Raw genomic sequence first — 24,082 nt, 5'->3', positions numbered from 1 at the left:
CCCCAGTGTTCTCTAATGTTGACCAATTAGATTTCTTTGATATGCTTATGAGCTCATGATTTTAAAAATATCTAATGTGTCTCAATTCATTGCATTTATTTTCCTTTTTACGCTCAATTGTCCCATCTTTGGCTACAAGGGCCTTTTAAAGTGGGCTCCTGAGTCCTTTTGACATGATGCCATTAGTCATTCATAGTTTTTCTTGCTATCTGTAGGACAATTTGTTCTGGGCCGGGAATCAGCCATTTCTCTAAATAACTCTGGCTGCTTTTAATGGGAAATGGTATTATAAGACTATCATTTGGCTGCTGGGGAAACTTATTGCTAGTAGGTCGGTCATTATTTCTAGACTTTTTCAGTAGACGAGGCTAAGATTTATTTTTTTAAAAGATAAAATACATGACCAATTTAAAATTATGCTTCAATTTAAATTCAGACTAGAGCATTTATTTAATCTCTTCTATCATGCCCTTTCTCTCATAATGAAAATTCTGATTTCAACAACACTGAGGATGATAGAATTTGAATTTCATATAATTACTCATTTGTTTTATGTAGGAATACATACTCTACAACTTAGAATAACAATATCAATTTCTACAAAAAATATGATTACTGGAAACTATTTAAACATACTTTGGAATAGTTTTTGTCTTTGGAGTATAACCCACTACAGTTGTATAGTCAAAGTACTGCATTTTAAAATTACTTGGAATAGTTTCCTAATTCGTTTTTTAATACTTTATTCTTAAGTATGAATGGACAGCTTAGGATCACCAGTTATTGCTCTATAGCCTTCAAAATAAAATAAAAAATCTACCAAAAAGACTGACATCAAAAAGGATAGCCATATTTTTTAAAAGCAATAGAAGAGTTTGAAGATACAATTGAGAAAATATTTCAGAAAGTGAGCAAAACCAAAAACAAAAAGATTAGGAGAGATAGGTTAGATGATCAATCCAGAAGACTCAATTAGTAGGAACTCCAGAGAGATCAGAGAGAATAAAGAAGAAAATAAAGAAGAAAAACCATATTTCTAGGTTGAAAGATCTTGTCAAAATGCCCAGAAGAATGAATGAATTAATGAATGAATGAAAAAAACTAATCAAGATACATGATAGTAAAATGTTACTACTTCGGAGATAAGGACAAGATGCTAAAAAACTCAGAGGAGGCTGGGCATGGTGGGTCACGCCTGTAATCCCAGCACTTTGGGAGGCCGAGGCAGGTGGATCACCTAAGGTCAGGAGTTCGAGACCAGCCTGACCAACACGGAGAAATCCCATCTCTACTAAAAATACAAAATTAGCTGGGGGTGGTGGTGCATGCCTGTAATCTCAGCTACTTCGGAGGCTGAGGCAGGAGAATCGCTTGAACCCGAGAGGCGGAGGTTACAGTCAGCCAACATTGTGCCATTGCACTCTAGCCTGGGCAACAAGAGCAAAACTCTGCTGCAAAAAAATAAATAAATAAATAAATAACCTCAGAGGAAAAATAGGTGCATAATTAGAATCTGCAATCAGAATCATATCAGACTATTCAAGAGTCACACTGTAAGCTACAAGACTGTGGAATAATGCCTTCCAAATCTGGAGGAAAACATATTCCCAGCTATTATTCTATACTATTCAAATTACAAACAGGTATAAGAGTAGAGTAAGAATAGCATTATCCCTGACTCAACTGTTCATCCATCATATACTCTTTCTTAGAATGATAGGAGGATATATTTTCGCAAAATAAAGGATAAATGAAGAGTAAGTAAGACAGGAATCCAGCAAACAGCAAATCCAACACAGGTAAGAGGAAAAGGAAGGTTCCAAATCAATCAACCAAATTAGAGCAGTAGAATCAAGGGCTCAAGGAAGGAGGCACCAGGGGAAAACATATTTAACTGTAGATTATTGGATGTATTTAAGCACTTGGATACTAATATTGACAGATATTTGTCATATCTGTTAAACAGATTTACTTGAGGATTTGGAACATAGTTTCATAAGTAAATTTAAGATGAGGCAAGTATTAACTCTAGAAAAAAAAGTAAATGTTGTATTACAAAGCAGCCATAACTCTGGCATACTTTTTGGCTCAGCAGCAAATATATGTGTATCATAGTGTAAATACTGACTTTCCTTTGAATAAACTTTTACCTTAGGAATAACTTTAGATTTATAGAACAGTTGTCAATATAGTACAGAGAGTATATACCTGTATATACTCTCTGTATACCTGTATACCCTTCACCCAAATTCCCTGCATTTTAATATCTTCCATAACCATGTGACATTTGTGAATTCAGTATTATGTGACACTAGAGACCATTTTAATTTTACCAGTTTTTCTATTCCAGGATCCAATGCATGAGTCCACATTGCATTTAGAAACACTGACTTGTAATTTAACCAAAAATTGCACTTTAACCACATTAGGGGGATTAAGAAGAAAATGAGGAGGCTGTCTAAAAGAGGCAAAATCTTTGTCTTCATAATAGGATACCATGGCAGATCTCATCTAAAACCCAAAGTCAAAAAATGGTCAGCTATTACTTCCATTTAAAAATGGAAGTAATTGAAATTGAAAGTAAAAAATTGAAAGTAGTTGCTTCTGACACCTGAGAACAGGTCCTGAGGAGGGCTTGAGAGAAAGGGACTGCTGTTATTTTGTCACAAATCTTTTAGCACCCTGTCGCTTTTAACTATATGCAGATATTATTCTTATAAAAGTAAAAGTAAATTCAAATATATAATAAGCAAAATAAAACTAATATTCTTGCTGATTAGAAAACAGATTCCAATAGATCAAAAGGCAAAGGTTATGAACAAACCATTTTCATGAGAAAATAACATAATTAATAAAATATTTGTCTGAAAATAAATTCAATCTCTCTAATAATCAAACAAAGGCAAACTTTAAAATAGCAGGTTAACATTTTGCCAATGAAGTTATAAAAGTATAATAAAATAATAATATTCAATATTGACTTTTTCATGATAAGGCAAGCACTCACATAGAGATATTGAAATTGGAGATGTGTACTATGGTAGTACTTTTTTGTAAAATACTGGATAAAAATGTGTACCAAGAATCTAAAAACTTTTCATGCTCTTTGACTTAATTAAAATTCCTTTTTAATTCTTACCTTTGTGCATATGTGTTAAGGAAATAACCCAAAATATAGACAAATCTTTATTTGTAAAAAAAACTTTATCATTAAAAAGGAATATTTAAGAAGTACATCTACTAACATTAGAAAATGCTAATATTGGGGGCTGGGCGTGGTGGCTCACACCTGTAATCCTAGCACTTTGGGAGGCCGAGGCGGGCGGATCACGAGGTCAGGAGATCCAGACCATCCTGGCTAACACGGTGAAACCCCATCTCTACTAAAAATACAAAAAATTAACCGGGCGTGGTGGCAGGTGCCTGTAGTCCCAGCTACTCAGGAGGCTGAGGTAGGAGAATGGCGTGAACCCGGGAGGCGGAGCTTGCAGTGAGCTGAGATAGTGCCACTGCAGTCCAGTCCCACCTGGGCAAAAGAACGAGACTCTGTCTCAAAAAAAAAAAAAAAAAAAAAACAGGCCGGGTGCGGTGGCTCACACCTGTAATCCCAGCACTTTGGGAGGCCAAGGCGGGCAGATCACGAGGTCAGGAGATCGAGACCATCCTGGCTAACACAGTGAAACCCCGTCTCTATTAAAAATACAAAAAATTAGCCGGGCGTGGTGGCGGGCGCCTGTAGTCCCAGCTACTCGGGAGGCTGAGGCAGGAGAATGGCGTGAACCCTGGGGGGCGGAGCTTGCAGTGAGCCAAGATCGCGGCATTGCACTCCAGCCTGGGTGACAGCGAGACTCTGTCTCAAACAAACAAACAAAAAAAAAAACAAAAACAAAAAAGAAAATGCTAATATTATGATATTAAGATTTAGAAAAAGGATACAAGTTTGTGTATATGGAGTGATATCAACTATGTGAAAGAAATATTGTAGATAAAACATTCAAGGAAATTCATCAATATTGAAGTTAATGGTTATTATCACAAAGTGGTGAGATTGTGGGTGATTTTGATTTTATCCTCATTTATACATACTGAACTGTCTATATTGTTTTATAATAAGAACGTATTGCACTTACTACCCAGAAAAACCTTAAGTGTTAAAGAATGTGAGGTGGGTAAAACTGACACAAGGCATGAATTGCCATTTTGGAAATGTGTCTTTGACTCCACCTTTGCTCTGGTGTCCCTGTCCCCATCCTGTTCCCTTCCTAGCACTCTGTCTCTAGCCTCTGGTGCATTGATTTCAAATGTTTCTTTAATTTTTTAAATTCACCAAACAGTTATTCAATACCTACTTGGTCTAATCCTTACAAGGTGTCATGTACTAGGCAACTTGATGCAAAGCAGAAGAAAGCATGCTCTCCTCAATCAAGCAGCTTTGAGTCTCATGGGAGACACAGATACAAAATAATTATAGCACAAGGTAATAAATTCTATTAAGCTGAACCACATGGAATTGCCACTTTTGCAGGTCAGAAAGAGTCAACCACTGGCAATTTCTTATAGTTATAAATGCTGTGAATGGAGAGAGGTCAGTCAAGTGGCTTTATACCTTCCAGTAGTATTATCTTTGTAGTAAGGAGTTTCTTGTAGTAGAATCTCACCAAGCACTGGGATAGTTGCTAGGTGACGTGGAATGATAAGATGCTAGTGAGAAAATCCTTTGATTTTCCTGAGCTGTTATTTGTGAGGGACAAATGACTGAATTAGGTTGCTGAAAATTATAGTGAGCTTTCTTAGAACCAGTTGAGAGTTGTCTGCAGGGAGATAATGGAAACCAGGAGAGTGGGTGTGCTTGGAAAGGGAGATGCCAAGAAAAAGAAGTGAATGCATTATGTAGTGGGTGAAGAGAGCCAGACAGAGGAAGCCAGAAAGAGAAACAAAACAGTACAGGTTCTGCAGAATCAAAGCAGAAAAGAACTCCAAGGATGCAGCATGCAGGAGTATTACAGAATGGATAGAGATGTGGACAATTAACAAAGGCTATTGGATCTGTCCATAGAAGAGCATAGGTAACCTGAGATGGGCATGTTTTCTAGGGTGGTCAGAGCAGAAACCTGATTGTGAAGGGTAGGAGTAAGGCAGTGTGCACAGTGGTTTTAACAGCCATGGGCCCTGGGGCCAGATGGCCCAGGTTTACTTTCTGGTTCCACAGCTAAGAAGCTATGTGACTTTAGGCATGTTACCATCTCCATGCTTCCCTATCCTCATGTACAAAATTAGTAAAATGACAATAGTCCCTTCTGTGATAGATTGCTCTAATGGATGCAGTTCTTCATGATTCCTCATATCCACACATCCTTTGTCATGTAACCTTGCAGTACTCTCCCACTCTGACTCTGGGCTCAGCCTGTTGACTTTTTTTGACCAATAGAATGAGGTAGAAGTGACACCAAGCCAGTTTGGGCCATGAGAGGGCTTCTGTGCTTCTTTTTGCTTGCTTTCTTGCCCCTCTGCCATCACCTAGAAAATATACTCAGACGAGCCTGCTGAAAGAAGAGAGGCAAATTAGGGTAAAGATGAGTCTCTCTAATAGTCCCACCTGGGGCCAGCCTTGATCAGCTGACACCCAGTATATGAGTGAGCCAGTCACAATCAGCAGAGCCACCCAGCTGACTCCAGATACATGAGCAATAAATGTCTATTACTAAATGCACTGAGACTTTGTTGTTGCTTGTCAGGCAGCAATACTGTGAAAACAGATAACCAAAATACAGGTTTGTTGCAGGATTAAGTGAGATAGCATATATAGACTACCTTGAACAGTGCCTAATGCAGAATAACTGCTTAAACATGTGTAACTCATTATATCATTTTCAGATATGATTGTTTTCCTGGGGCCACCCAGGGACAGCTGAAATGCAAAGGTAGCCTATGTAGGCTAATCATTTGATGTTTCTCCAAACTGATATTTTATCTATCTTTCTCATTGTTTATTTAGTGAGGGAGGAAGGAAACTGGATTCCTCTGAATCATTTTTGGAGCCAAAACTGATTTACTTAGTAAGCCATTTTTACTAGCTGAAAAGAGCTGACGTTCTAGAAAATAGAATGGCAAATTATCTGCCACATTTCTGAATTACACTTCTTCCTTAGTGTTCTGTTGTGGTTTCCAAACAAGAAAACTTCTGGGGCAGTACATTAAAGAGTGTAAAACTCAGGAAATAAACAAGCCTCTCTTTTCCAGTAAATGACACTACACTTTTCATTATTCAGTTTTGGAATTTCAGCTGAATGAGACTTCTGACTCTTAGCTGACTACATGTTGAATCATAAAAATACTTGACAGAAGTAGGATGCACTCACCAGGAAGTTTTCCTTCTTCTTCTCCTTATTATTATTCCCCCATGAAATCAAGGTCTGGCTCTGTAGAACCAACATTTTTTTTTTTTTAGTTTATTGCACTGGAGGTTTAGTATTCCTTAGATAAAGCAAAGCTCATGGACACTTTTACAACTAGCCCACTGCTTGCTTGGCTTTTGGGTTGTGAAGAAGCTGCATAATCAGATGAACCTTTTTTAAATGCATCTGCAGATGCTGGCATAAAGAATCAGGTGGGACAATTTGGCATCTGATGTAAGCATCTTGCTTTATAGTTGTAAAAGGTTACCTGGTCTAGAATAAAAAGTGTAAAAAATATGCTGTGTCAAACCAAAGGTTTAGAACTCTCTAAATCCAGCCCCAGGTTTTTGTCCCTGCCTTTCCATCCATTATTTATTGAAGCAAAGCACAACGGGCTATTAACTATTCCCTGAGAAATAAATGTTAACCACAAGCCATAGTTCAGGAGTTTATGCCCATAGTTCAGGAGTTTATGCCCCAAACAGGTTCATCTGATTATCCAACAGGCTTCCCTCCCTTTCAACTGTCCTCACAATGCTGACAGCCATGTTGGCAAGGAGACTTCTGAATCTTAGCTGACTATGGACTGCATGCTGAGTCATAAAAATACTTGACAGAAATAGAATGCACTCACCAGGAGGTTTTCCTCCTCCTCCTCCTCCTCCTCCTCCTCCTCCTCCTAACTCTCCTCCTCTTCTTCCTCCTACTCCACCTTCTCGCATGAAATCAAGGTCTGGCTCTGCAAAATCAATGTATATTTTTTCATTTTACTGCAATGGAGGTTTAGTATTCCTTAGGTTAAATAAGAGTCTTGGATACTTTTACAATTAACCCACTTCTTGTTTGGCTTTGGGGCCAAGCAAATCATTTGTACTTGTCCAAGTGTAATGAGTAGCATCTCATCAGTAAGTCTCTCATCCTATTTTACTGGGTTCAAATTCCAGCTCTACCATGTACTAGCTGTGTGACCTTGTGAAAATTGCTTAACCTGTCTATGTGTCTGCTTTCTCATCAATAAAATGAAAATGATAATGCATAATACTTTATTGTTTTGAGAAAATTCAAATCAGTAATTCATGTAATGTAGTAGTCCAGTTTCTGCTAATAGTGCCCATTTTTTACTCAACAAATATTTATTGAACATATTATGTACCAGACACTGTTGTAGGAATTTAACAAAACAAATCAAGAATGACATAGGTCTTACATTCTAGCAAGGGAGACAGGCAAGCAACCATAAATCAGCTGAACAGGTAAATTTCAGAGTATGTTCCACAATGATAAGTGATATGAAACAAAAGGAAAAGTAATGCAGGGTGAGAGGGATGGGAGAGGTAGTGAAGTATGGGAAAAGTTGCAGTATTGAATAGAAGAGAAAAATCTTATTAAGGTGGAACTGGAGCAAAAACTCAAAGGAGGTGAGGGAGTGAGCTGAGCAGGTAACCAGTGGAAGAGTACTTCAAGCCTGAGCCAAGCCCAAGTGTGAGGGGCCAGAGATTAGAAGGAGCCAGGAAAGAATGGCAGAAGATGAAGTCACAGTGATAATAGGTTTCAATCATTTGGGGCCCTGAAAACCACTCTCAAGCTTTAGTTTTCACTCTGAGTGACATGTAGAAAGACTGCAGGACTTTGGGCAAAGGAGTGGCATGATCTGACTCACATTCTAAGGGACTCAGTCTGGCTCTCTGTCGAAAATAGTTCATAGGGGAGAAAAGCAAAATCAAGGAGACCCGTTGCTACTGTTGTACCTTAGGTGATGGATGATAGAAGCTCAGGTTGGAATTTGGGGGTGGGAGTAGGGAGAAGAAAAGGAGGATAGCCTTGGAGATGGTGAGAAGGGGTCAAATTTGAGATGTGCTTTAAAGACAAACCTAATTAAATGCTCTGAGAAATTGGATATGGAATGCAAAAGAAAGAGTCAAGGCATTAAGCCTGAGCAACTGAAAAGATAGAGTTGCCATCTACTAGAACAAGGAAGGTTATGGTTATGGACAGGAAAGAGCAATAGTTTAGTCTTGTTACTTAAGAAACCTTAGCTACTTTTGTAATTATCACATTCTGCCTCATACTGTTATAAATGCATGTACCTGTCTTATCTCTATCCCCAGATGGCAAACTACTTGAGACTAGAAACCATATCATGTTCTTTTAAATGGACCGTAGTTCTATCACAGTTTAGTTGATATGACTGTACTCCATATTTGCCACACATACTAGCTACACTCCTGGTACTTGCCAAGTAAACAAAACAACTATTGTTCATCCTTCAAAATCTTATCTAAGGGAAAAAGGACAAATGGGAAAATCAATGGAAGGAAAAACTGAGGGTGACATCAGCAAGACGGCAGAACAGAAAATTCCCCCATATCACTCCCCCCACAAAAGTACAGCTGGAAACTGTTCAAAGACAAACATACCACCCTGAATTTATCCAAACTCGGGGGAGAAGTGGAGGATCCCCCTGGGCCCACAAAACTGAGAGAAGCTGCAACAAATAGGAGAAATGATCATTTCAGACTGCGCCACCCCTACCCCAAACCAGCATAATGCCACCCACAGAGAATTTCCCCATACCCAGTTTCTGAGGTGAGAGTAGGGAGCTGCAGGTAGACTTTCAATCTCCCCACTAATCTGGGAATCTTCACAGGAAGGCTACTCCATTCTGATACCACAGGAAACACTGGGGGAGCTAGGAAAGAACCAAACTACTTGAGACAAATTGAGGACAAAGAGTGGGGCACTGACTGCAGCAACTGTCATGCAGATCTTGGTAATTACTCTGCACATCCATCAGTGGACACACCACACTGAAGAGGCTGGCCATCACCATAGTGCTGCAGGAGACACAATCCATGGGAAGGCCCAGCTGCCTGGCCAGGTTTTCTAAAAAGCTCAGGTGTCTGCACGGAGCCTTCCTTTGACCTGAAAAAACTAAAAGATCGGGATTAAGTTCCAGTATGTGCTGAAGTCTTCCCCAGAGTGGGAAACAATGGCAGAGCAGTGACTTAGTTATAGGGCAGCATTTAAGTTTTGGTGCCCACTGTAAGTTTTCCCCAGATTGGGAAACAACAGCAGGGCAATGAGTTAGTTTAAATGCAGCATTTTAGTTCTGGTGCTCACTATACATTATCCCCAGATTAAGAAGCAACAACAAACCAACATTTAAATTCTGATGCTAAGTAGTAAAGCCCTAGCATCACCAAAGAACATCTACAAAAACCAGAAGAGGTGGCTGTTTCCTCAAATATGCAGGCATCAATGTAAAGATACAAGGATTGTAAAAGCTCAGGGAAATATAACAACACACACACAAAAAAAAACCCACAAAACACTAGCAATGGATCCAAAAGAATTACAGATCTATGAAATGTCTGATGGAGAATTCAGAATAATCCTCTTAAAGGTGCTCTGAAAAACAAAAAAAAATATGGATGGAAAACCAATTAAAACACTAAACTGAAAAACTCATTAGAAAACTTCAACAGCAGACTTGATCAAACAGACAAAAGAATTTGAAAACTTGAAGTCAGAATATATGAAATTACCCAATCAGAGAAATAAAAAGAAAAAAAATTTAAAAGTGAAGAAGGCCTATGAGAATTATCTCTGCATAATAGGAATTCCTGAAGGAGATGAGAGAAAAAATGGCATATTAGAAAGCATATTTAAAGAAATAATGGCTGAGAATTTCCCAAACCTGGAGAAAGACAACAGCAACCGGGTATAGGAAGCTTAGATATCACTGATCAAATTCAATTCAATGAAGTAGTTCCTGAAGGCACATCATAATCAAATTAGCAAAAATCAAAGACAAAGAAATAATACTCAAAGCTGCAAGAGAAAACAAACATATCACATTCAACAGAGCCCAAATACAGCTTTCAGTAATAGTAGAAGACTTCAACACCCCACTTTCAACAACGAACAGATCATCCAGAAAGAGAATCAACAAAGAAACATTGAAGTTAAACTCTACACTCTAGACCCAACTGGACCTAACAGAAATTTACATACACTGCATCCAACATCTACAGAATACACATTTTTCTCAACAGCACATGGAACATTCTCCAGGATACATCATATGGAAAGTCACAAAACAATCTTAGCAAATTTTTAAAAATTGGAATGATATCAAGTATCCTTCCTGACCATAATGAAATAAAATCAGAAATCAAAAACAGAAAGGATATTGGGAACTGTACAAATTCGTGAAAACTAAACAACATGCTTCTGAACAGAGAATGGATCAATGAAGAAATTTAAAAGAAAATATGAAATTCCTGAGACAAATAAAAATGGAAACACAACATACCAAAGCCTGTGGGATAGGGGAAAAGCAGTTCTAAATGGAATCTGTATCACAATAAATGCCTGCCTCAAAAAACTAGAAAGACTTCAAGTAAACACCCTAACGATATACCTCAAGAAACTAGAAAAGTAATAACAAACCAAACCTCAAATTAGTATAGGAAAAGAAATAATAAAGATCAGAGCACAAATAAACAAAATTGTGACTAAAGAAAAACCATATAAAAGATCAACAAAACAAAAATTTGGGTTTTTTAAAAAATAAAGTTGATAAATTTTTATTTAGACTGAGAAAAAAAGAAGCCACAAATAAAAGCAGAGACAAAAAAGAAGACATTATAACTGATACCACAGACACACAAAGCATAATTGGAGACTATTATAAACAACTATACACCAACAAATTGAAAAGTATAAAAGAAATGGATAAATGCCTGGACACACACAACTTACCAAGATTGAACCATGAAGAAATAGAATACCCTAACAGACCACGTAGCAAGTAATAAGATTGAAGCAGTAATAAAAAGTCTCCCATCAGAGGCAAGCTTAAGACCTTATGACTTCACTGCTGAATTCTACCGAATGTTTGAAAAACTAATGCCAATTTTACTCAAAGTCTTTTAAAAATTGAAGAGGTGGGAATACTTTCATATTCATTCTATAAGGCCAGCATTACCCTGATATCAAAACCAGAGAAGGACATAATAAAAAGAAAACTATAGGCCAATATGATTGATGAACATAGATGTAAAATCATCAACAAAATACTACCAAACCTAACTCAACAACATACTGAAACAATTATTAATCATGATCAGATGGGATTTATCCCAGGGATGAAAGGATAGTTCAACATATCCAGATCAATAAATGTGATACATCACATTAACAGAATCAAGAACAAAAACCACATAATCATTTCAATAGATGCTGAAAAAGCCTTCGATAAAATCCAATATCGCTTCATGATTAAAAACTCTCAACAAACTGGGAATAGAAGGAGCATACCACCAACAAAAAATATATGACCAAACCCACAGCTAACATTATACTCAATGGGGTAAAAATGAAAGTGTTTTCTCTAAGATGTGAAACAGGACAACAATGTCCACTTTTACCACTTTTATTCAACATAGTACTGGAAGTCCTAGCCAGAGCAGTTAGGCTAAGTAAGGAATAAAAGGCATCCAAATTGGAAAGAAAGAAGTCAAATTATCTTTGTTGGAAGACAGCATGATCCTATATTTAGAAAAGCCTAAGGAGACCTGATGCGGTGGCTCACACCTGTAATCCTAGCACTTTGGAAGGCCGAGGCAGGCAGATCAGTTGAGGCTAGAAGTTCGAGACTAGCCTGGCCAATATGGCAAAATCCCATCTCTACTAAAAATACAAAAAAAAGAAAAAAATAAGCGGGCATGGTGGCACATGCATGTAGTTGCAGCTCCTGGGGAGGCTGAGGCAGGAGAATTGCTTGAACCCAGGAGGCGAAGGTTGCAGTGAGCTAAGATTGCACCACTGCTCTCCAGCATGGGTGACAGAGTGAGATTCTGGTTCAAAACTAAAAAAAATAAATTAAGAGCCTAAGGACCCCACCAAAAAAAATTATTAGAACCGGTAAATGAATTCAGTAATGTTTCAGGTTACAAAATCACCATACAAAACTCAGTAGCATTTCCATAAACCAACAGCAAACAACCAGAATAAAAATAAAGAAAACAACCCCATTTACAACAGCTACAAGAAAAAACCTAGGAATAAATTTAACCAAAGAAATTAAAGAATCCTACAATGGAACCTATATAACACTGATGACAATTGAAAAAGACACAAACAAATTAAAAGATATCTCATGCTCAAGGATAGGAGGAATTAATTTAGTCAGATGCCCATACTACCCAATGCATTACCTATCAAAATACTAATGACATTCTTCACAGGAACAGAAAAGCAATTCTAAATTCATGTGGAACCACAAAAGAACCCAAATAGCCAAAACAATCTTCAGCAAAAAGAACAAAGATAGAGGCATCACGATACCTGGCTTCAAAACATACTGCTAACCTATATTAACCAGAACATCAAGGTATTGGTATAAAAACAGACACAAAGACCAATGGAACAGAATAGAAAACACATAAATAAATCTGCACATTTATAGCCAATTTATTTTCAGCAAAGGCACCAAGAACATATACTGGGGAAAATTCAGTCTGTTCAATAAATGATGCTTGGAAAACTGGATATCCATATGCAGAAGAATGAAATTAGACCCCTATCTCTCACCATATACAAAAATCAAATCAAAATGGATTAAAGACTCAAATTTAAGACTCAAAGCTATGAAACTACTAGAAAAAAAAAACATTGGCACAATACTTCAGGACATGGTCTGGGCAAATATTTCAGGCATAAGACCTCAAAAACATAGGCAACCAAAGCAAAAATAGACGAATGAGATTACAGCTTATGCATAGCAAAGGAAACAATAAACAGAGTAAAGAAATAACACACGAGATGGGAGAAAATATTTGAAAACTATCCATGTGACAAGGGATTAGTAACCGGAATACACAAGAAACTCAAATAACTCAATGCCAAAACCAAAATAATCTCATTAAAAATGGGCTAAAGATCTGAATAGATATTTCTCAAAAGGAGACATATAAATGGCCAAGAAGTATATGTAAAAATGCTTACCTTCACTAATTATCAGGGAAATGCAAATGAAAATCACAATAAGATATTAACTCACCCCAGTTAAAATGGCTATTATCAAAAAGACAAAAAATAACAGATGGTGGTGAGGATGTAGATAAAGGGGAATGCTAGTACACTGTTTCTGGAAATGCAAATTAGTACAGCCACTATGAAAAGCAGCATGGAGGCTGTGATGGTTAATATTGAGTGTCAACTTGATTGGATTGAAGGATGCAAAGTATTGCTCCTGGCTGTGCCTGTGAGGGTGTTACCAAAGGAGATTAATATTTAAGTCAGTGGACTGGGAAAGGCAGATCCACCCTCAATCTGGGTGGGCACAATGTAATCAGCTATCAGTGCATCCAGAATAAAAGCAGGCAGAAGCAAGTGGAAGACTAGACTGACTTAGTCTTCCATCCTACATCTTTCTCCCATGCTGGATGCTTCCTGCTCTCAAACATTGGAATCCAAGTTCTTCAATTTTGGGACTCTTGGACCTTTGACCACAGACTGAAGGCTGCACTGTTGGCTTCCCTACTTTTGAGGTTTTGGGAATCGGACAGGCTTCCTTGCTCCTCAGCTTGCAGATGGCCTACTGTGGGGCCATACCTTGTGATCATGTGAGTCAATACTCCTTAATAAACTCCCCTTTACATATACATCTATCCTATTAGTTCTATTCCTCTAGAGAACCCTGACTAATACAGAGGCTCTTGAACAAACTAAAAATAGACCTGTCGTACGATCTAATAATCCCATTGGGAATATATCCAAAAGAAAGAAAATCAGTACACTGAAGAGACATTTGCATTTCCATGTCTATTGCAGTGCTATTCATAATAGCAAAGATATGGAATCAATCTAAGTGACTACCAATAGATGAATGGATAAAGAAAAGTGATACACACACACACACACACACACACACAAAATGGAATATTATTCAGCCATAAAAAATAATGAAATTCTGTCATTTGCAGCAACATGAATGAAATTAGAGAAATTAGAGGACATTATGTTAAGTGAAATAAGCCAATCTCAGAAAGGCAAATATTGGATGTTTTATGTTCTTACTCATATGGGGGAGCTAAAAAAGTTGATCTCATGAATGTAGAGAGTAGAATGATGGTTACCAGAGGCTAGGAAGAGTAGAGGGAAGCAAGGAATTATGAGAGTTTGGTTAATCAGTACAAAATAGAGGGAATAAGTTCTAGTGTTTGAAAGCACTAGGGTGACTATAGTTAACAATAATTTACTGTATATTTTACAATAGTTAGAAGAGAAGATGTAAAATGTTTCAAGTACAAAGAAGTGACAAATTCTTTAGGTGATTACCATTAATTATTCTGATTTAATCATATTCTATGCAGGTATTAATTATCACATGTACTCCATAAACATGTACAATTATTAAGCATCAATTTAAAAAGAAAAAAAATGGATGGATGGCCTGGATGGTATAGAGGACATTCCTTTACAGATACATAAACTTTATCCCTATGTTAAAAAGGGCATCTATACATGCTAGATCCCTGATTTGTAGCATACATTTCTAAAATACTTCTATTAACAGTGTTCTGAAGTGATGCCTTTGGCCAATATGGAGAAATCTTATAAGAAACAGCCCTTTAAAACTCAGTGCTGTGTTTCCTATATGGGTGTAGCTGAAGGTCTATTTCAGTACATGGTAGTCTTTCTTTAGTTAGACACATTTTCCTCCTGACTCTATTTTCCCTCCCTGATACAGCTCAATATATTTTTTTTTAATGTAACTCAAGATTGTTGTCTGTATCATGAGTTGGCAAACTTTTTCTGTAAAGAATCAGAGAGCATTTTAGGCTCTGCAGGACAGTACATTCTGTCACATCTAATCAGCCCTACCATTGTAATGAAAAAGTAACCACAGAAAGTACACAAGAAAATAGGCCTGGCTGTGTTCCAACAAAACTTTATTTGTGGGAGCAGAGCAAGATGGCCAAGTAGAAGGCTTTACCGAATTTCCTCCCTGAAGGAACACGGAATTTAATAACTATTTACATAAGCCAAGCGTGGTGGCTCACATCTGCAACCCCAGCACTTAGGGAGGCAAGGCGGGAGAATTGCTTGAGCCCAGAAGCTTGACACCAGCCTGGGTGACATGATGAGATCCCATCTCTACAAAAAATCAAAAAATTAGCTAGGTGAGTGATGTGCATCTGTAGTCCCAGCTCCCAGCTACTCAGGAGGCTGAGGTGGGAGGATCTATTGAGCCTGAGAGGTTGAGGCTGCACTGTGCTATAATTGAACCACTGCACTCCAGACTGAGCAACAGAGCAAGACCCTGTCTAAAAAACAAACAAACAAAAAACTATCTACACAAAACAAGCACCTTCATAAGAACTCAAAATTAGGTGAGAACTCACAGTACCTGGTTTTAACTTCATATCACTGAAAGAAGCATTGAAGATGATAGGAAAGACAGTCTTGAATCACTGATGCCACCCCTCCCTCAACCCCCAGCAGTGGCTGCATGGAGTGGAGAGAAAATCTGTGTGCTTGGGAAAAGGAGGGTGAGACATTGTATTGAACTCAGTGCTGTCCTGTCACAGCAAAAAACAAAACCAGGATGAACTTAACTGATGCCCACCCACTGATAAAATATTTAAACCAGCCCTAGCAAAAGGGAGGCACCCATCCAAGTGGTCAGAACCTGAGTTCTGGCAAGCCTCACCACTGTGGGATAAAGAGCTCTGGGGTTCCAAATAAACTTAAAAGGCAGTTAAAGACACAAGGAATGCAGCTCCTAGGCAAGTCCTACTGCTGAATTATGCTCAGAACCAGTGAACTTGGGGAGCACACAAACTACTAAGACACTAGCCGGGTGTCTAAGGAAGTGCTTGTACCACCACTCCCCAAACCTCAGGCTGCACAGCTCGTGGCTCCAAAAAAGACTCCTTTCAACTGCTTGAGGAAAGGAGAGAAAACAGGAAAGAGGACTTTGTCTTCATCTTGGATACCAACTCAGCCACAGATTAGAGCACCAGTCAGAGTCATGAGATCTCCTTTCCAGCCCTAGCTCCTGGATAACATTTCTAGACATTTCCCATCCTGGGCCAGAAGGCAACCCACTGCCTTAAAGAGACAGAACCAATTCTGGCAGGACTCATCATCTGCTGACTAAAGAGCCTTGGACCCTGAATAACTAGTAGTGATAACCAGGTAGTATGCCATAGGCACTGGGTGAGACTCTGAGACTTGCTGGCTTCAGGCGAGACTCAGCACATCCCCAGCTATGAGGAGAGACTCCTACTGCTTGAGAAAAGCAGAGGGAAAAGTAAAGCAGACTTAGTCTTGCACCTTAGGTACAGGCTCAGCCACAGGGGGATGGAGTAGCAAGTGGGCGCTTGGGGTCCCCAATTCCAGGACTTGTCTCTTGGATGGCATTTCTGGACCTGCTCTGGGTCAGAGGGGAGCCAACTGTCCTAACAGATGAGTCCTAGGCCAGACAGCATTCACCATAAGCTGACTGAAGAGCCCTTGGGCCTTAAGTAAATATCACCAGTAGACTGGCAGTACTTCTCATGGGCCTGTGGTGGTGATGGCCACAGGGTTTGACTCCTCTTCCTATAGAAAGGGGAGGAAGAGTGGGAAAGACTGTCTTACGCGTGGTTTCAGTTCCAGCTCAGCTGCAGTACCATAGGACACCAAACAGTTAAAGTGTTTGACTCCAGACCCTGGCCCCTGGATGGCACCTCTGGAGCTAACTACAGTCTGGGGGAACTTGTCATCCCGAAGGGAAGAATACAAGCCTGGCTGGCTTTGCCACCTGCCGATTATGGAGCCCGAGGGCTTGAGCAAACATAGGTGGTAGCCAGGTAGTGGTAACAGCAGGCATTGGATGAGACCCAGTGCTGTCCTGGTTTCTGACCAGCGCAGTAATAGTGGTGGTGGCCACAGGGGTGCTTATGTCACAACACTCCCAGCTCCAGGTGGCTCACAACAGAAAGAGGAGGTGGGGAGACAGAGAGAGAGAGAGAGAGAGAGAGAGACTGTTTGGGGGAAAGCAAAAGAAGAGAACAAGAGTCTCTGCTTGGTAATCCAGAGAATTCTTCTGGATCTTACCTAAGACCATCAAGGTGGTACTTCTATGAGTCTGCAAGAAACAGAATGTCACTGGCTTGGGGTGCCCCCTAATATAGATACAACTTAGATCACAACACCCAAGCCCTTTGGAATACCTGGAAAGCCTTCCTAAGAAGGACAGGTACAAACAAGCCCAGACTGTGAAGACTATAATAAATACCTAACTTTTTGATGCCCAGACACACACAAACATCCACAAGCATCAACACCATCCAAAAAAACATGACCTCACCAAATAAGCTAAATAAAACACCAAGGACAAAACCTGGAGAAACAGAGGTATGTGACCTTTCAGACACAGAATTCAAAATTGCTGTTCTGAGGAAACTCAAAGAAATTCAAGATAACACAGAGAAGGAATTTAGATACATTTAACAAAGAAATTGAAATAATTATAAAGAAGCAAGCAGAAATTCTGGAGTTCAAAAACACAACTGGCATACTGAAGAATGCATCAGAGCCTTTCAATAGCAGAACTAATCAAGCAGAAGAAAGAATTTAGTGAGCTTGAATACAGGCTATTTGAAAATACACAGTCAGAGGAGACAAAAAAAAGAATAAAAAACAATGAAGCATACCTACAGGATTTAAAGAATAGCCTCAAGAGGGCAAATCTAAAAGTTATTGGCCTTAAAGAGGAGGAAAATAAAGAGATAGGGGTAGAAAGTTTATTCAAAGAGATGATAACAAAGAACTTCCCAATCTAGAGAAAGACATAAATATCCAACTACAAGAAGATTACAGAACACCAAGAAGATTTAACACAAAGAAGACTACCTCAAGGTATTTAATTATCAAACTCCAAAAAGGTCAAGGATATAGGAAGCATCCTAAAAGCAGCAAGAGAAAAGAAACAAATAACATTCAATGGCGCTCCAATACGTCAGGTAGCAGACTTTTCAGTGGAAACTTTGCAGGCCAGTAGAGAGTAGCATGACATACTTAAAGTACTGAAAACAATACTAAAATGTATATGGAACCAGAAAGGACCCAAAAAAGCCAAAGCTATCCTAAGCAAAAAGAACGAAAGTGAAGGAACTATATTACCTGACTTTAAATTATACTACAGAACTATAGTAACCCAAATAACAAGGTGCTGGCATAAAAACAGACATATAGATCAGTGGAACAGAATTAAAATCCGGGATATAAATCTACACATCTACAATGAACTTATTTTTGTCAAAGTTAACAAGAACATACACTGGGGAAAGGGCTGTCTCTTCAATAAACGGTGCTGGGAAAACTGGGTATCCATATGCAAAAGAATGAAACTAGACTATAGCTGCATTCTATCTTGCCATATGCAGAAATCAAATCAAAATGGATTAAAGACTTAATTGAAGACCTCAAACTATGAAACCACTAAAAGAAAGCAATGGGAAAACTCCCAAGGTCATTAGTCTGGGAAAATATTTTTTGAGCACAGGAAACCAAAGCAAAAATGGACAAATGGGATCACATCAAGTTAAAAAACTTCTGTACAGCAAAGGAAACAATCAACAACGTGAAGAGACAACCCACAGAATGGGAGAAAATATTTGCAAACCTCCTATCTGATAAGAGATTAATAACCAGAATATATAAGTAGCTCAAACAACTCTGTTGGAAAAAAAAATCTAATAATCTGATCAAAAGATGGGCAAAAGTTCTAAATAGACCTTTCTCAAAGGAAAACATACAAATGGCAGACAGGCATATGAAAAGGTGCTCATCATCACTGATCATCAGAGAAATGCAAATCAGAACTACAATGAGATATTATCCACCCTAGTTAAAATGGCTTTTATCCAAAAGTTAGATAGGTGCTGGTGAGGATGAGGAGAAAGGAGAACCCTTGTATACTGTTGGTGGGAATGTAAATTAGTGCAACTACTATAGAGAACAGTTTGGAGGTTCCTCAAAAAAGTAAAAATTGAGCTACCATGTGATCCAGAAATCCCACCCCTAGGTATATACCCAAAAGGAAAAAAAATCAGTTTACAGAAAAGATATCTGCACTTCCATGTTTATTCCAGTACTATTCAGAATAGCCAAGATTTGAAAGTAATCTAAGTGTCCATCAGCAGATGAATTAATAAAGAAAGTGGGATCACATGATCCCATAAAGAAAATTTTAAAATATAGTAATATATACAGTGGAGTACTATTCGGCCATGAAAAAAAAACAAATGAGATCCTGTCATTTGCAACAACATGAATAAAACTAGAGGTCATATGTTAAGTGAAATAAGCCAGGCACAAAAAGGCAAACTTTGCATGTTCTCACTTATTTGTGGGGGCTAAAAATTAAAGCAATTGAACTTATGAAGATGGAAAGTAGAAGGATGGTTACCAGAGGCTGGGAAGGATAGTAGAGCATGAGGGGGAAGTGGGGATGGTTAAGGGGTACAAAAAGAAAAGAATGAATAAGACAATTTTTGCTAGCACAACAGGGTGATCATAGACAAAAATAATTGTATCTTTCAAAATAACTAAAAGAGTATAATTGGATTGTTTGTAACACAAAGGATAAATGCTTGAGGTGATGAATACCCTATTTACCCTGTTGTAATTATTATGCATTGCATGCCTGTATCAAAATATCTCATGTAACCCATAAATGTGTACACCTACTATGTACCCCCCCCAAAAAAAAGTTAAAAGCATTTTTTAAAAATTTATTTGCAAAAACAGGTGGCAAGCCAGGCACTCAGCCTGTGGTCAACATCATCTCCAGTTCATCCTGAATTCTCTCTTAAAATTGTTGACCTCTCAACTGCCTCTTATGGAAATTACCAATGACCTCTGTGTTGCTAATTCCAGTGGTCAATTCTCAGCCCCTATTTTAACTTGACCAACAGTAGCATTTGACACAGTTGATCATTCTCTTCTCCTTGAAATTCTTCCTTCTCTTGGCCTACAGAACACCATGCTTAGCTTGATGTCCTTCTACGTCACTGGCTCCTCTTTATCTTTTTTCTTAGTTCCTCATCTTCTCCCTGATTCTTAATATTGTAGAGCCCCAGGGCTCAGGCCACTACTCTTTTATATTTATACTAATTCCTTGATGATCTCATTGAGTTTCATGGCATTAAATATAGTTTATAAACTGGTGAATCTCAAATTTTTGTTTCCGGCCCAAACCTCTCTTCCATCTCTAGAATCTTATTTTTAATGGCTTATAGAACACCTCCAGTTGGAGTCTAACAAACACCTCAAACTCAAATTGTTCAGAACTAAATTTCTGCTCTTTGTCTACAAACCCGATCCCACTTCAGGCTTCTTCATCTCAATTAACCTTGAAGTCTTCCTTGTCTCCTCTTTCACTCACACCCTACATCCAATCCACTAACAAATTCTGCTGACTTCATCTCCAAAACCATATTGACAAAACATGTTCCCATTTTCCCCACTGCTACTTTCCTGTCTATGCCCTGTCATCTCTTACCTAGATGATTGATGTAGCCTCCTACCTAATTTCCCTGATTCCCTGTTCCTTCCCACAGTCAATTTCAACACAGCAACTGGAGTGATCATTTTAAAATTCAAGCCAAGTCATAGCACCCCTCTGTCAAAACCCTATTTCACTCAGAGTAGATGTCACAGTCTGTACAATGCCCAGTGCTATCTCCCGTGCTGCATTTCAAGGCCCTGTGCCCTCTCTGATCATCTCTTTTACTGTTTTTCTCTAGACTTATTCTGTGCAGTGTGCCGTAGACACACCAATCCTCCCTGACCCCCACCAGATACTCATAAGGCTCTCTCTTTCTCCCTTCAAGGCTATGCTCAAGTATCATTTTCTTATTGATATCTGTCCTCACCATTCTATTTAGAATTGTAGCCATTCTTGCCCCCAGATACTCATAAGGCTCTCTCTTTCTCCCTTCAAGGCTATGCTCAAGTGTCATTTTCTTACTGATATCTGTCCTCACCATTCTATTTAGAATTGTAGCCTCCTCACTCCCCAGAAGCTCCCATTCCCCTTACCCTACTTTATTCTGTCTACAACACCTATCTCCCTCTAATGCATATCTCCCTGGCACGTCAGGTCCACATGGGCAGAGGTTCCATATGTTTTCTCCACTGCTGTATCTTCAGCACCTAGAACAGTGCCTGTCCAAAGTAAGCACTGAGTAAATATTTGAAGGCTCATAGAATTAGGAATAATCATGCTCCTAAGTCAATACTTTATTTTAGGGACAATGTGAATTTTGTAGCTGATCATATTTTCCTCTTCACTTTAGCTACTAGGAATCTTAAAATCAAACGTATGGAACATCTATAGAAACTCGCATGCACTTTACGGCTGTGGTAAAGAACTTCAGTTCTGGAGCTGGTGGTCCTTTGAGACCCAGTCCTACCGATTTACTAGATGTCTGATTTCAGTCAGGTTGCTTAACCTTTTTATGCTTCAGTATTTTTTTTCTTGTAAAATGGCTGTAGTAGTAGTAGCATACTTCAAAGGGTTATTGTGAGGACAAGTGAAGATAGTAGATGTCAAGTGCTTAGAACAGGGCTCAGCATATTAAAAGAGCCCCATAATGGCTTACTGGTAATTTAGAATTACCAACCATCTCAGTGTGCCTGGGACTAAGGAGTTTCCCCAGAAATGGAACTTTCAGAGCTAAAACCAGGCAAGTCCCAGGTATATCATTTTATTTTTCTACACTGACATTTCCCTTTGCCTCTTTTTATTTCTTATTTTTATTTATTTTATCTTGCTCTACAAATTTTTGAAAGGTGCTTTATGTTTTTTGAAACAAAGTGCAGAATGAATAAATCATACATGTACTCACATATAATGTGCACATTATTCACCTTAATAAATATTAATAAGCCATATGTTTTATAAAGCGAAAACAAATGACTGAATGAAGGCATAGTCATTTCTTCTCTAACAGAGTTTAGATTCACTTTTCAATACTGTATGCAAAGCAAAGGTAGAAAAAGTTGAGGCAGAGATGACAAAGCCTTTAGCACTCCATCTTAAGTAAGTTTAGTATTATACCAAACCACAAGATTATGTAAATGAAAAGACTAACATTGGTAAGTGCCACACAAATGTTAGTTGATGTTATTATAGCAATCTGGTCTTATGATACCCTGAGGCTTCTTGAATAACAGAGAAATGCTAATGAAATCAGGCTGTATATTTTCAGAAATACAATATAAACTCTGTGACTGCAATTCTCCGCAAGTTCTTTTTATTATTAGCTACTTCTATGATTGCCTTTGTTGGCATTTTCCCCTCTTCTATAACTTTTGTGAATATCTGAAATATAAAACAATTTCAAGATTTTTTAACAACAAGTTATTAAAACCAGAATTGCAATGTAAGGAGCTCTACAGACTCTCTCCCCTGCAAATCATAACTGGTGAAAATGATTCTTAAAATGTTTAAGTCTCTGGAAATTGTCCTAAGAGAATATGACAAATGGAGAAACATTTTTAAAAAGTGAATATTTGGTAAGAAGAGTGAGAGTCTGTGGCATTTGAGCCATGACCTGCTCCCTTCTCTGTCCTCCAGCTCAGCATAATGGAAGCTCTACCATGGGTGGATGAACCAAAAATCACAGGGCTGTCTTTTCCACAACTCCTAGTTTAGGGCTATAGCATCATTCTAAGAGGACCAGGCCATCAGCATTTCTCATCCCCACCCCCACCCTCAAACCCACTCCCAGATTCCCTGTTGCAGAAGCTGAATTCCAGGCCAGGGTAGCTGAGAGATATGGGGCTCCCTTCTTTAGCATAGAACCCATTCATATGGTAGAAGCTCTATCAAGCAGCAGGATGAGCATACTGAATCCAATTGTTCACACTGCAACCTGCTCATAGGGTGAAAGTTTCATGCTAGGAGAGGCAAACCAAGAAGAACAGAGGCTAATGCACCCACCTAGTGCCCCACTCATAAAGCAGGGGTGTTACTCCAAAAGAAATTAGTCACTGTCCCCACTCCCAGCTCTGGAATAATGGTGCAGATGTTTTGTCCAGGGGTAGGGCCAGGTCCCAAGCTTCAAGCTCCCCTCAAGGGAACTGAATTTATTTGGAACAGAGTGTGGAATTTCAAGCCCACTCTTGCTGTTAAAAGCAATGACAGCAACACACTCAACTGTAGGGCAGCTATACATTTAATAGAGAGAACTAAGGAAAGCAATAGCTAGAGTTAAAACAAGCCTCAAAGATTTGTCTTCAATAGCTACTGTTCCAAAGAGGCCTAAATTTAGATGGGAATGTTGTGACATTTGTACTCCATAGCATTACTGAAAACAATAGAGCAATCAGCCAGCAGTTAGTGGAGGCTATCAGCAGGTGTGATAGCAATAGACAGGCAGCTTAACCAAAAAATCAGGAAAAGAAACTGTCAAAGAGAACCATGTTAAAACCATTGTTACTCCAGGGAGACTGTGTGCTTATCCAACCCTGCACTTTCTGAGAAATGACATCAAAGGCTACATACAAAGAAAAGAAATAGGCTGAAATAGCTCAGCTAGATCACTGAACAAAGAAGCCAGCAAACAACACCACCAAGCCACTGCATGTGTGGAAGAGGGAGAGGCAGGAGTAAATCAGTA

The sequence above is a fragment of the Symphalangus syndactylus genome, chromosome 14, assembly GCF_028878055.3.
Source record: "Symphalangus syndactylus isolate Jambi chromosome 14, NHGRI_mSymSyn1-v2.1_pri, whole genome shotgun sequence".
In the NCBI taxonomy this organism is placed as follows: domain Eukaryota; kingdom Metazoa; phylum Chordata; class Mammalia; order Primates; family Hylobatidae; genus Symphalangus; species Symphalangus syndactylus.
Note: the sequence above shows the minus strand (reverse complement) of the source record.